Raw genomic sequence first — 15565 nt, 5'->3', positions numbered from 1 at the left:
AGATTCTACGGCTGCATATTTCAAACCTTAATCAGTAGGAAAGTCTGAGTCTTGGCACACATAAAACATGGGTTATAAATTAGCCATAAAAAGGGCACTACACCATCCACGATCTGAGTCTCAGTCTAAATTTACAAGCTGTGTGCAAAGCCTCTGAGACTAATGGATGAATAAAATATTCTAGACAACTAATAAAATACGTATTATGCATGATTGAAAAGTATGGTAGCTGGCGGCTCTGATTGATGAAGGGTGAATTACTGTTAATGCTTGTAATAATTGTCACAGTATTTCACTGAGTCAGGACTCTATATGGTGTCCCCTGGTTTAAGAGCTGTGGGTGGAACCATGATTAATTTATCACTGGGAAATTTTAGAATTCTGTAACTTTTTGGCTAAAAGCAGGACAGCCTTTTATGTGCTCCTAGGGAGGGAGCCATTCTCTTGCTACCCAAACTACATGGGTCAGGGATGAAGTTTTCTTCAACTTCTCAGTTCTGATTTTGTTCTGAGATCACATATAATGTGATCATTAAGATAACCCAAATCTCTTTTAGACAAGAAAAAAATTGAGTATTTAGTTGTCCTCATTCATGAAAATTTCAGCCATGTCCCATGTAGATCTGTTGGTTGAGCATTATCTCATGCATCATGAATCATGGTTTGAGTCCAAGTCAGAAAACATGCCTGGGTTTCAGGCTTTATCCCAGAAGGAGCCTGTAGGAGTTGTTCGGTTGATGTTTCTCTCTCATTGATCTCTCTCTAAAATCAATAAAAACATATTCTTTAAAAAAAGGTTCATAACTTATTTTTGACACCCACTGCTTAGGGAGGCTGTGTAAAGTCTGCCTTGAGGAAGAATGAGACATTGACCCGGAGTTGCCTGGGCCCTCTGAGCAGGTGAGCTCAGCTTAAGTGAAGAAGGCATCTGCAGGATGCCAGGTAATCCAGCTCCAGGAGCCAGGCTGAATCTTTGACAGGTGAGGAGAGGTGAAAGCCTAGTTGCTAATTCTTCCCTCAAGGAGAGGCAGGTGGTTTGGGACAGGTCAGAGATGGATGGGGTCATACAGATGGTTGGACAGGCAGAGGCCTGTTCAACAAGCCAAAATCAAGGCCAGGGTCAGGATCAGAGTAGGATCAGCAGTGAAAGGTCCCATTCAGTCCAGACAGAGATGCATTTACTACGCAGAGTCTTTTAATATCTTATGGAGAGTCCCAACAGCCCTAAACTGGGTCTAAGCAAAGTCAAGCCTGTCCTCTGAAGGGTGATCGAAGGTCATCTGGGCTCCATGTGCTAGCTTGCCAAGGAGGGTCCCTCTGAAAAAGTGGACTGCAAGCTGAGACCTGAAAGACAAGAGAGATCATGAGAAATGGAGGCAGTGAGGACAGGCAGGTGGGATTTCTAAGCTGAAGGAAGTGTCCACAGAGCAGGGAGAGTAGTGAGTTCAGTTGGGGTGAATACAGTTTGTAATTGGAGGGAAACAGACTCAGAGGAAGAACAGTCAGGACTATGGAAAACTAGAACAAAGGAAAATATGGGCAGAGGTGACTTATTCATTTTCTTCTCATCCTCCACAAGACCCCAAATGGAAGACATGCTGAAGGGGGAAGGTGACAGAACGAAAGAGAGGGACATTCAGCACCTTCTGATTCCAGTCATAAATTCTGTGACACAGTAAACAGTGCTGTGTTAGTTTTCATATAATATTTATATATGATTAACAGTAATAAGTAAGAGTAAATAATTAATAGTATATCATTAACAATAATTTGATATAATTTGAAATCATTTCATGCCACTGAGCTAAACACCACAAACCCAGCAGAGAGAATATGACATTGGTTCCTAGAGCATGTTCCCTCCCTCCATCTCTATCCCTTCCCTCCTACCTTTCCCCGACCCCCCTCCCTGCTTTGGTGTCTTCTGCCATTTATTTCAACCAGCATTTTTCCACAGTCCCTAGAAAAATACCCTTATTCACTGATTAGGCAAATTTCTTATTCCTTCAAATTTGTCCTGGATACCTTTCAAGTTGACTATGTGAAATCATAGTATGTGACCAGGTGGACATAGATACAAAACTCATGTTGCTAGAAAACATGCATTCAGACTCTGCCTTATAAAGAAGATATGCCTATACCCATATTGTTTGTAAACCTACTAAGTTGTGGGGAAGCACGGGACTTGGTTGGAATGTCTATAAGGATGATTCTCCAAAAGGTCGAAGGGCCTCTGAGGGGACCTTGACGAAGGCAGCAGCCCCTACCTTGATTTTTCCAAACAAGTCCGATCTCTGGGGTGTTTTGCTAGAATCTCTATGTTTAGTCTTTAAAGACCTGACCTTGTAGAAGCATATACCTTCTCAAGGATACTTACCCTGCTGATTGTATCTAGAGGTTAATTTTAGTTCAAGCTGTTATGACAATAAAAACCTAAGAAGGCAGGCGAACAGGACTCTGGGGGTATAAGAAAAGTATCTCAGAGATCATCTTCAAGTCAGAAATTATTTTGAAGTATCACTTTTTATCTTAAAAATTCAGTTGAAAGTAATATTCTTTTCCTTAATGTGTTCAATGTTGGTTTTAGTAGTACGGTTTTAAATTGCTTGCCATTAAACAGGACTCTGGGGGTATAAGAGAAGTATCTAAGAGATCATCTTCCAAAACAAACTAATTTTTTAAAAAATTTTGCTACTAAAGCAAACTAATCCCTTAGCCTTCTCTTTCATAGAAATGAGTGTCAGAGTAATCTGTTCATCTGTCGCTCAGGGTCTGCAGGTCAACCCCAGCACTAAGTATCCACTAATTCAGTTCTCTATCTTTCTACTTATCAAGCTGTTTTTTCTTCAGCATTCCTAAGAGCCCTAGCTGTTCCTTGTGTCCATAGGCATTTCTAAAGCTAAAGTCAATAGCCAGAGAGAGGAAATCATTTCAAGTTACACATGGAAGGGATCTTGCATATTAATCTCAAACCCATCCTCAAATTTTAAAAAAAGAGAAGAGTAGAATTCAAGAAAGAAAATGGTTCATGTGAACCTTTACTGTGAGGTGGTGGAAGAACAAAATATAAGCCATCAGACTCCAAATTCTGTGACCTTTCCTCTCATCCAAAATGAATGACAGTGGTTATTCAACTGACAGTCTGCCCACCTAGGGTGGACCACAGACAAGGCAGGAGTATGCAAGCTCTGAAAGCCAGAGCTTCCCTTTGAGGACCCTCAGCAAGGCCATCAGACACAGTAGAGGTCAGAGGGTAGGCTTTGCAGAAATGGAGAGTAATTTTTTTACAGTTTATAGTCATATTATACTAGTCTGCTATTTACTCATCTCTGCTGTTTTTCTGGTGTATATACATTCCTGCACTGCTCAGCTCTGTGCTGGTGGCAATGAGATGCAGAACATAAAACCACAGGAGAAACTGGCATTTTTAAGGTCCTAATTTTATTTAATGGCAAGCAATTTAAAACAGTACTACTAAAACCAACATAGAGCACATTAAGGAAAAAAATATTACTTTCAACTGAATTTTTAAGATAAAAAGTGATACTTCAAAATAATTTCTGACTTGAAGATGATATCTGAGATACTTCTCTTATACCCCCAGTGGATATGACTTCATTCTTCTATGTGTGGGTTTGAAGGCAGGGTACAATTCAGGAGAATGTTAATTTAAAAAAATTAAAAATAAACAATAGCTGGTATGAAATACTTTGGTTAAACAAATACTATCCTAAATCACAGTTCATTATATATCACTTTGGATCTTCAAATTATAAAATATCACTAATAATCCTAGAGATTCAAATTAAAAGGACAATGAGATACCACCTCACACCTGGCAGAATGGGTGCCATTAATAAATTAATAAACAACAAGTGCTGGTGAGAATGTGGAAAAAAGGAACCTTAGTACACAGCTGGTGGAAATGCAGACTGGTACAGCCACTATGGAAAACAGTGTGGAGTTCCCTCAAAAAATTAAAAATAGAACTACCATTTGACCCAATGATCCCACTTCTAGAAATATATCCTAAGAAGTATGAAGCACCACTCAGAAAGAACATATACACCCCTATTTCATAGCAGCACTATTTACAATAGCTAAGATCTGGAAACAGCCCAAGTGCCCATCAGTAGATGAGTGGAAAAAAAAAAAAAAAGCTGTGATAAATTTACACAATGGAATACTATGCAGCTGTAAAAAAGAAGTATTTTTTACCCTTGGAGGGACCAAGAGAGCATTATGCTAATCAAAATAAGCCAGTCAGAGAGAAAGACAAGTATCACATGATTCACTCATATGTGGAATCTAATGAACAAAATAAACTGACAAACAAAATAGATTCAATGTCATGGAAGCTTGCAACAGACTGATGGATCTCAGAGAAAGAGGGAAGAGATCAACCAATGAACTTACATGCATTTAAGCATAACCCATGGACACAGACAATAGTGGGGTAAAGGCCTGGGGAGAGGACAGAAGTGGGAAGGAGGAGGGTCAATTGAAGGTAAAAATGGGACATCTGTAATACTTTAAACAATAAAGATAAATTTAAATTTAAAAAATTATAAAACTGTATAAATTTAAGAACCCATTCATTTTGTAAACATTATAACTGAAAAACACCTCTTTTCATTTTCTTCAAAATTTCCTCTGCAGATGTGTCAATCCTGACATTTTATAGCAGTGTTGAGGGCAACCTTCCCACCTTCAGTCTGACAGTGGATCTGTCAGACACTGTCAGCCCTCTGACTACAGAAGGTCACACCTGTGAAGAAGGTTTTCAGGGCATTAGTGAATGAGAAATAAAATAGTCTCAGAGTCTTCTTTTTTTAATTTTTAAAAACACATTGATTCCTGCAGAGAACAAGCAGTTAGATTTTGAGGGAGCTTTTTTGATTCAAGTTGAGTGATTGTACTTCTAATACATCCACATGATTCTAAATTAATAATGAATACCCACTATGAGGCAGACACTGTGCTAGATAGCTACATACTCCATTTCACTTTTCCTTGAGGCTTTGAAGTCTTTTAACTCCACAGAGTTTTTCTTATAAAAGGCTTTGAACCCATGTAACAATTCATCTTATCGGCATGTACCCCACTATAGCTAACATACTCTCTGTTCAGAAGAATTCTAAAATAATTTGACCATGAAATAAAAAACAAGAATGAGGGCCCAGCTGGCCTTGCTCAGTGGTTGAGCATCAACGTATGAACCAGGAGGTTATGGTTTGATTTCCAGTCAGGACATATGCCCTGATTATTGGCTCAATCCCCAGTGTGGGGCGTGCAGGGGGCAGCCCATCAATGATTCTCTCTCATTTTCTCTCTCTCTCTCCCTCTCCCTTCCTCTCTGAAATCAATAAAAATACCTTCACAAGACAACTGTCATTAAGAAAACATGACAAAAATCTGCTCTCTGGGTTCCTCTTGAAATAATAATAAGCAAACTGTATATAGTAAAGAAATTCATGCCCAACATAGTAGTTAACAGAGAGAACATGCTGTCAAGCCTTCTCTGATAGGCCAATATGCCCATGGCTTGATTTCAATAGTCAGGTTTTGAGAGCTCAGCTTAGCCACTCCATGGTATTGCTTCCTCAATAATCATTTTGTTTGGCCAAGTGGCCTGCAGGGATCTTGAACTGACAGTGTCCCTCATGCCAGCACACATCCAAGAGAGCAAACCGCAGAGTCACAAGTCAAGGCAAGTTCCTCATTGACTTCCCCAACAGACTTTGTTTGGATCAACCATCTGCCCTGCCTCCCAGGTCCTTCTATTTTTGCACCCCTTCAATAAGACACATGGAGGGTGTGCCAATACCTTGCTCTTTGGGTTTGAGTTGATCAATCAGGCCTCAGTCCTAGGACTCCAAAGTACCCAGACCCAGGGACCTAAGAAGGGCATGTGCTCCAGGTCCCATTTTTATTCTTGTCTGCACTCTGCCTTTACTGCCCCATATAGCCCCTTGAGGTGTGCCATCATCTACTTTCTTCAGGAACTGCGAATAATAAAATTCTCTATTATAACTTCTCTTTTGTGTTGATACCCAACTAACTACTGGGAACCCTGTGCTCTACTTACAAATGTTAATTTAACAAAGTCAGAACAACATGGATTCCAGATCTTCTCCAGGATATAAAACTACTAAAGAGGAATACTTAAAATAGAAGAGAAGCAGTTATAAAATATCTATCCAGAAAGTAGGGTTCAGAAGAGGTGGACACCATGCAAATGAATGAACAAATCCAAGCACAGCTCAGAGGACTCAGGAAAGGTGACACTCAGTGAAAAATCTGCTACTTACCATAGAAAACACAAGAGCAAAGGCTGTGTCATTGTTGTGAACCTTGACTACTAACACAGTGAGATAGCTAGAATACACAATCCTGTTTCTCCCATCGTCCCTGGACTCAATCAAATTCTCATTGATGTCATAGCAAATGGTAAAATATTATTAACAAAGGCATGTTTAGAATAGATATGAAGTTACTTCTTGGTAAATGAATTAGGCCAAACAATCCCATTTTTATAAACAAATCCATGTGACTTTTCTGATACACAATGACCTATTCCAAGGCCCAGTTCAGTGAATTTTGTTTATAGATGAGGAATTTATTCCCTTATAATAACAGATCCAACCTTACTCAGCCAAAAAAGGACCAAAGTCATTACTTGAAATTCTTATAGAAAACAAACAAACATGTGGCATTTTACTTGTTCATAATTTAATAATTTTAAACAAACATTTATTGAGTGTTTCCATGTGCCTGGGTATTGTACTGGGTGCTGGAGCTTTAAGAATAAATAATCAGAGGAAGAACCAAGATGGCGGCATAGGTTAACGCCGGAGTTTGCTGCTTTGAACAACTACTTCAAAAGTGAAACCAAAAAACGGAAGGGACATCACCCAGAACCACAGGAACGCTGGCTGAGTGGAAGTCCTACAACTAGGAGGAAAGAGAAATGCATACGGACACTCAGAGGAGGCACAGTGCTGAAGTCAAATTCTGAGGTGCGGAGCAGGCTGGCGGCGGAGGGCGCGGTTGGCGTTTTCAATCGGGAGGGAGTCGCAGAATCTGATCTCCAGATCCGGGCGAGTCTTTAGGGACCCAGGCTCAAACGGGAGAAGCGGGACTGTCTGGCTTTGGTCAGAGCGAGTGCAGCTTTCTCTCTCAGCTTTGCAGCGGGTGCTGGGACTCAGAGAGGCAGAGCCCCTGGGGACAGGACTGAGAGTCGCCATAACTGCTCTCTCCGGCCCACCCTGTTGATCCTGTTCGACCCGCCCCGCCCAAGCCCTGCACACAGGCATTTGCCGGATAGCCTCAGGCAAAGGCTAGATTAGCACCTCCCTAGAGGACAGAAGTTCTCTCACTGCTGACACAGCTGATTCTCATAGCCACTTGGCCTGGAGGTCAAACCCTCCCTGGAATTAGCTACAACAATCAAGATTTAACTATAAGACTGCGCACAAAGACCACTAGGGGGTGCACCAAGGAAGCATAACAAAATGCGAAGACAAAGAAACAGGACAAAATTGTCAATGGAAGATATAGAGTTCAGAACCACACTTTTAAGGTCTCTCAAGAACTGTTTAGAAGCCGCCGATAAACTTAATGAGATCTACAAGAAAACTAATGAGACCCTCGATGTTATATTGGGGAACCAACTAGAAATTAAGCATACACGGACTGAAATAACGAATATTATACAGACTCCCGACAGCAGACCAGAGGAGCGCAAGAATCAAGTCAATGATTTGAAATGCGAGGAAGCAAAAAACACCCAACCGGAAAAGCAAAATGAAAAAAGAATCCAAAAATGCGAGGATAGTGTAAGGAGCCTCTGGGACAGCTTCAAGCGTACCAACATCAGAATTGTAGGGGTGCCAGAAGATGAGAGAGAGCAAGATATTGAAAACCTATTTGAAGAAATAATGACAGAAAACTTCCCCCACCTGGTGAAAGAAATGGACTTACAGGTCCAAGAAGCGCGGAGAACCCCAAACAAAAGAAATCCAAAGAGGACCACACCAAGACACATCATAATTAAAATGCCAAGAGCAAAAGACAAAGAGAGAATCTTAAAAACAGCAAGAGAAAGAAACTCAGTTACCTACAAGGGAATACCCATACGACTGTCAGCTGATTTCTCAACAGAAACTTTGCAGGCCAGAAGGGAGTGGCAAGAAATATTCAAAGTGATGAATACCAAGAACCTACAACCAAGATTACTTTATCCAGCAAAGCTATCATTCAGAATTGAAGGTCAGATAAAGAGCTTCACAGATAAGGAAAAGCTAAAGGAGTTCATCACCACCAAACCAGTATTATATGAAATGCTGAAAGGTATCCTTTAAGAAGAGGAAGAGGAAGAAAAAGGTAAAGATACAAATTATGAACAACAAACATGCATCTATCAACAAGTGAATCTAAGAATCAAGTGAATAAATAATCTGATGAACAGAATGAACTGGTGATTATAATAGAATCAGGGACATAGAAAGGGAATGGACTGACTATTCCTGGGGGGGAAAGGGGTGTGGGAGATGCGGGAAGAGACTGGACAAAAATTGTGCACCTATGGATGAGGACAGTGGGTGGGGAGTGAGGGCGGAGGGTGGGGCGGGAACTGGGAGGAGCGGAGTTATGGGGGGAAAAAAAAGAGGAACAAATGTAATAATCTGAACAATAAAGATTTAATTAAAAATAAATAAATAAAAAAAAGAATAAATAATCAGAACCCGTTGCTATCCACAGGAAACTCACAAATTTCTGTGGGAGAAAAATATATGAAGGATAAATTACATAGTTGTGTGCCATGTAATAAATAATGAACCTGGTGGCATTCAGGGGCACCTACCTCTGAATGAGAGGAGGGAGTCAATGATCAGTAAGAATGTCACTGAAGGGATGAAACTAGAACTGAGAACTAAGGTATACCTTGGAATTCTCCAGGGGAAAAAAAATATGTGCAAAGATACAGAAATCTGAAAACATATATTTTATTCCTGGGACCAGGAAATAAGTTTGCACAACTGAAATATATTGGATTTATAAAGGAAAGAGCCAAATAATAATGATAAAGTTGGATAAGCAGCTATGATCCCAGATAATGAAAAGCTTTTTATAGATTGCACAAGCAGGGTCCTGTGGCTGATGGGAAGCTGTGATGCCTAAGAACAAGATCACATTCACATTTCTATATCGGCAGCTGGATGGATGATGACATGGAGGGAAAGAAGCTAGAGGTAAAGTAACTGTAAGAGGCTGGTGAGATGCTCCAGAAAAGGAGAGGGTGCTGGAAAGAAGGAACGCAGTGGTGTAGCCATGAAGTGAAGAAGCAGATAGGAGAGGGCTTAAGGAGATGGAATCAGCCAGGCTTGCTTTTCAGTTGATTTGTATAGTGAAGAAGAGAAAGAATAAATGAAGATAAAGAGGAAACAAAATAGACAGTACAAACTTTTTACACCTGAAAAAGTCTAAGGTCACAATGCATAAAAGTTTGCTATGTGGCAAAGTGGCACTTTAAAGAAAATATAGTGGCGTAAACATATTTATTAGAAAATAAGTGTCTGGATAATAACTATACAAAACTTTAAATTTAAAAATTAAGAAGGTGGCATAGTCCCATTTTTCTATTTTCTTCTTAGTTTCTTTTGCCCTAGAAGATGTATCCATAAACATATTGCTATGAGAGATGTCTGAGACTTTTCTGCCTATGATCTCTTCTAGGACTTTTATGGTTTCACAACTTACACTTAAGCCTTTTATCCATTTTGAGTTTATCCTTGTGTTTGTTGTAAGTTGGTGGTCTAGTTTCATTGTTTTTGCATGTACCTGTCCAATTTTCCCAACACCGATTATTGAAGAGATTGTCTTGACACCATTGTTTGTTCTTGCTTACTTTGTCAAATATTAATTGCCTGTAATGGCTTGGGTCGATTTCTGAGGTCTGTATTCTATTCCATAGATTTATATGCCTGTTCTTGTGCCAGTACCAGGCTATTTTGATTACAGTAGCTTTGTAGTATATCTTGATATTTGATATTGTTCTTTCTTAAGATTGCTGAGGCTATTTTGGGGTCTTTTTCTGGTTCCATATAAATTTTTGGAGAGTTTGTTCTAGGTCTGTGAAATATGCCATTGTTATTTTAATAGGGATTACATTGAATTTGTAGATCACTTTGGATAGTATGGACATTTTAATGATGTTAATTCTACCAATCCATGAACACGGTATATTTTTCTACTTGTTTATATCTTCCTCTATCTCTGTTTTTAACATCCTGTAATTTTCTAAATAAAGGTCTTTTACATCCTTAGTTTATTCCTAAATATCTTAATTATTTCTTGTAATGATAAATGATATTGCTTGTTTAGTTTCTCTTTCTTATTATTCATTATTGGTATATAAAAATACTATCAATTTCTGTGTGTTAATTTTGTATTCTGCTACATTGCCAAATTCATTTATTAAATCTAGTAGTTTTTTGGTGGAGTCTTTTAAGGTTTTCTATGTACAATATCATGTCATCTGTGAATAATGAGAATTTTAATTCTTCCTTTCCAATTTGGATGCCTTTTATTTCTACTTCTAGTCTGACTACTGTGGCTAGGATCTCCAGTACTATGTTGAATAAGAGTGGTTAACATGTACATCCCTGTCCTGTTCTGTTCTTAAAAGAAATGGTTTTAAGCTTCTACACAGCAAAAGAAGCCATCAACAAAATGAAAAGGGAGCCCACTGTATGGGAGAACATGTTTGTCAATGATACATCTGATAAAGAGTTAACTCCAAAATACACAAGGAACTCATACAACTTGACAAAAGAAAGATAAACAATTTAATTAAAAAATGGACAAAGGACCTAAACAGACACTTCCCCAAATTGGACATACAGAGGGCCAAAAGACATATGAAAAAAATTTCAAAGTCACTGATCATCAAAGGTACCACCTCACCTGTCAGAATGGCTACCATCAACAAATCAACAAATGACAAGTGCTGGCAGGACATGGAGAAAAATGAACCCTAGTACACCTCTGGTGGAAATGCAGAATGGTGCAGCCACTATGGTAAATGGTATGTAGTTTCCTAAAAGAACTAAATATGGAACTGCCATTTAACCCAATGATCTCACTTCCAGAAATATATCCTGAGAGACCTAAAACATCAACCAGAAAGAACGTATGCACGCCTATGTTCATAGCAGCACAATTTACAATAGCTAATATCTGGAAACAGCCCAATTTCCCATCAGTAGATGAGTGGATAAAAAAGCTGTGGTACATTTACACCATGGAATACTATGCAGTAGTTAAAACAAAGGATCTTTTACCCTTTGAGACAGTATGGATGGACCTGGAGAGTATTATGCTAAGTGAAATAAGCCAGTCAGAGAAAGATAAGTATCTCATGACCTCACTCATATGTGGATTCTAATGAACAAAATAAACTGATGAATAAAATAGATCCAGAGACATAGAAGCATGGAACACACTGTGGAATCTCAGAGGGAAGGTGTGGGAGGGTGGGTGGTAGGGAGGAGATCAACCAAAGGACTTGCATGCACCTACACATAATAATAGGGCAGTGAAGACCTGGAGTGGGGTATGGATGTGAGTTAGAAGAGGTCAATGGGGGGGGGAAGGGGGACATATGTGATACTTTCAACAATAAAGATTTTTAAAAAATTAAGGAGAAAAATATTTAAAAACTTTAAATAAATTTGAAAAAAATAAAATAATGATGTTTAAAAATAATAACCTTTTAAAAAACAAAAATAGTTATTCAAAGCATAAAGATAGAAGGGAGGGGGAGAGACAGAGAGAGAGAGAAACATTTATGTGAGAAAGACACATTAATTGGTTGACTCCTGAACGTGCCCCTATAGGCCCAGGATCGAGCCTGCAACCAAGGTATGTGCCCTTGACCAGAATTGCACCTGGAACCCTTCAGTCTACAGGCCAATGCTCTACCCACTGAGCCTGCATTTTTAATATTCTCTTTTCTTCATTCTGCTCCTCCACTCAGTTTCACATCCCTTCACAGCTGTCACATTATTGACATTAATATCATCTCTGGAATTCATAAATTAATACCTTTCAAATTCTTCCCAAGATACACAATTAATGTATTTTAGTGTTTAGGCAAAATCATTAATAATCCTCTTTAGAAAAAGAAGATAGTTCAATTTGTTATAACTATCTGTTATCTGTCCAGAATGAAGTTGGGCCAATGTTGATCACTGGTTTCCAGTAACTATCTATAATAATAAAAGTGTAATATGCTAATTAGACCAGAGAGCCGAACTACCTTCCAGATGTCATTCCGGACATTCTAGACTAAACTACGGTGGTGGGGCCGAGGCAGAGGTGGTTGGGGCAATCTGTCAGGCAGGCAAGTGTTTAGGGGGGATCAGGCAGGCAGGCAGAGTGGTTAGGGGTGATCAGTCAGACAGGTGAGTAGTTAGGGACAATGAGGCAGGCAGACAAGAGTGGTTAGGGGTTATCAGGAAGGTAGGCAGGCCAGCAGTTAGGAGCCAGTGGTCCTGGATTGTGAGAGGGATGTCTGAGGGGTCCCAGATTGCGAGAGGGTGCAGGCTGGGCTGAGGGAACCCCGCCTCCCTTGCACAAATTTTGTGCACTGGGCCCCTAGTTACTAATAAGGCTACTTATAGGAACTGTCCACCATTCTTTAAAATTGATCCTGATTATAAGATTGTTTTAAATTCAGAGCTTAACTCAGTATTTTTGACACAGAATCACTTTTCAAAATTTTATTACGTATTTTAAACCATCTACATTTTCCTGCTTCTCTTCTTGAAATTGGACATCTTATTAATAAACCTCTTCAGAATTGTCCTAATATTAATGCAAATCTCTTCACTGAATTTTCTCAACATTCCCAGATGGGGATCTGTGCTGATACAACTCTTCATGCAAAGTGAATGACATAAAAATGATTGAGAAAATGTATTAGTGATGCTGATGAGTTTTGTCAATCAAATAGTAAAGAATTAACTGTTTTTCCTAAAAGTTAAGAAATAAGGATATATAGAAATGCTTGTGTAGAAAATCTTCTGTCTTTCTCAGACCCCTCATAAAAACATCTGAACTGTAATACAAAGTAGGAGATAAAGTAAAAAGGGGTCAACAGGGGCTCTGCTACTAAGTAGCTGCAAAATCTTGACCAAGTCTCAATTCACCCCTTTGGAACTCAGTTTCTGAACACTTTATTTTTAAAACCATCATTGTGACCATCTATAAGTTTTCCTCAGCCCTAATAGGATTCTGATTTCAAACTGATTTTATTTCAGATGACATTTATTTTAATTTTTCAAAAATTGTGAAGCAAAAGTGCACACTAGTTGGGGGTGGTAACTATATCAGTGCCTTTACATAAACATTACAGCACTATTATCAGGAATTTTAAAATATAATATATGGAAAAGCATTTTTCAACTGTAAAACATAATGATTAAGGTGTTGTTGTTTTTTTCCTAAAATTAAATCCATTTTGTTTCAAATTAAATCCATTCCTTGCAGAACCATTAAATAGAAAAGAGATTCAGAAATTCTCATTATGTATTTTTTCATCTAATTTTTACGTTTCAGGTCTGACTATAATCTGTCCTGAGTCTCTAAAGATAGGGTTATAAGATTTTCAGTTAGAAGAAATCACACATATATACACACACCTCATAATATTTCAATTAAGTAAATATACCCATTACTTATTAAATTAATTTAAAATAAAAAATGAAATATATGTTAAAATTACCGAATACAACTATCTGTTAACATCAATACTTTCTATTTATTATTGCTTTACCACAGACTAAGCCAAGGGGAGTTGAATTACCAACAAGTGAGGTCACAAGCTCTTCCTGACCTGAATCTAGAAATACAAAGTGCTGACAGCAATGTAGTTTGAACAGGAAGTACAATGACTTCCATTAATTAACATGTTTTAAGCTTGATTTTATGTTCTGCATGAGAGAGAATTTCCATGGTTACCTTTCTTTCAGGGGTTGTCCTACCTCATCACCCTCTTTTGCACTGTCATTGGTATGAAATAACCTGGAGTCACCATTAACTGCTGCTTATGTGTCAGGGTACAGCCCCTATTACCCTACATGAGATTTCCCTTGAGAAATGAGCCAGCAGAAGAAGCTGACATTTGAATAATCTTCTGAATATATATAATTTCTCACCACAGGCTCAGGAAATCAATCTAACAGTCAAATACAAGACTTTATTAGAAGCTGCACTGTAATGGCTATAGGAAAATAAGACTCAAGTTTGAAGGAAATAATTTCCTCATTATTGATTTACTCAAATAATGCACAGCTGGACCTTAAAGAACTTATTCTTTATGTTTGGAGCATCCTATAATCAGTACTCGGAGCATCTCTAGGTTACCACAGGGATGAGGAAGGTACCATCCCTCTTGCTCTTCAGCATTTCCTCAGCCTTGCCCACATACCAGGTTCCACCAGGTTCCTTCCTCAAGGTGGGGGAGGTCATCCTCATCCTCCATCAGTGCATACCGGTCTTCAGTCTCATTTTTGATTCCCAATCACTCGTTGATTTTCTTCTGCCAGGCGCCTTTCTGGGTGAGCCATACCAGGTACTGGTCTCGGATCTTGCGCAGCTGCATCAGGTCTGGCTTCAGGCTATTCATGGGCTTACCTAGGTTGTCAAGGCCTGTGTCTGCAGCTCCTGTTCCAGCTTCCTGTGACTCTGGATCTCAGAGATGCAAGACTTGAGCCGTTCTGAGTTCAGCAGGATCCTCTGCATCTCTTTTTCATTGCCCTCACGCTGGAAGTGCTCCAGATACTCCTTGCTGCACTTCTCTTGAGTCTAGCCCTGCTCTTAGTAGATCTTGATGGTTTCATTGAAGGCTTCCATTGTGGTGCGCTTCATCTGCAGTTCCTGGGAGGTGCGTGTGTACTCCTCCTAGAGCTGGTCATACTCACAGCTCTTGTCCTCCTCTTCAAACCAAGGTAACAAACAAATAATTTCCCGCCAGAAGTCACTTCCATGTACTACGAGACTGAGGACTATAGGGCTGACTATGTACATGCTCAGTAACAGGCTCATGTTCTAGTCTTAGGTGCCGAGGCATCCTCCACAATTCCACAATCCCACAATCCTCTGGTCACATTCTTCTGTTTTTTCTAGCTCCTCCTTAAGTGGTGTTTCCTTCAGTCACGTGCAATGTCCAGGACTCTAGTTGGAGAGGATTTTCTTGTTCTTTGACATTGGAAATATTGGAATCAGTGTACTGCCGCTGCCATGAACATGTCGGTCCCAAGTGCACTCATGAAACAACTGCCCATTCAGCCACTGCTGGCACCAACCTAGTTCGCAATGAGAAAGGTACTGTGCTGAGCCATTTTCCAATCAGATCTTCCTCTTCCTTCCCCAGCACACTCCAAACCTACCCTGGGCCGACCACCCCAACCCTGAAGACCCTTAAGACCTTCCCCCCTATTTCTTTGACCTTCCCCCATCAAACTTGCACCCTATCATGTTGCCTAGGGGTGCCCCTAAC

The 15565-nt window shown here is 39.5% G+C and overlaps 1 pseudogene; it reads right to left on the bottom strand.

Moving 5' to 3' along the window:
• Positions 1–14421: 14421 nt before the first annotated feature.
• LOC118675604 lies at positions 14422–15111 on the bottom strand (annotated as a pseudogene).
• Between the last annotated feature and the right edge of the window lie 454 nt (positions 15112–15565).

The sequence above is a fragment of the Myotis myotis genome, unplaced genomic scaffold (genome assembly GCF_014108235.1).
Source record: "Myotis myotis isolate mMyoMyo1 unplaced genomic scaffold, mMyoMyo1.p scaffold_m19_p_2, whole genome shotgun sequence".
NCBI lineage: Eukaryota > Metazoa > Chordata > Mammalia > Chiroptera > Vespertilionidae > Myotis > Myotis myotis.
The sequence above is the reverse complement of the archived record's forward strand: the minus strand, read 5'-3'. Positions and strand labels throughout refer to the sequence as shown.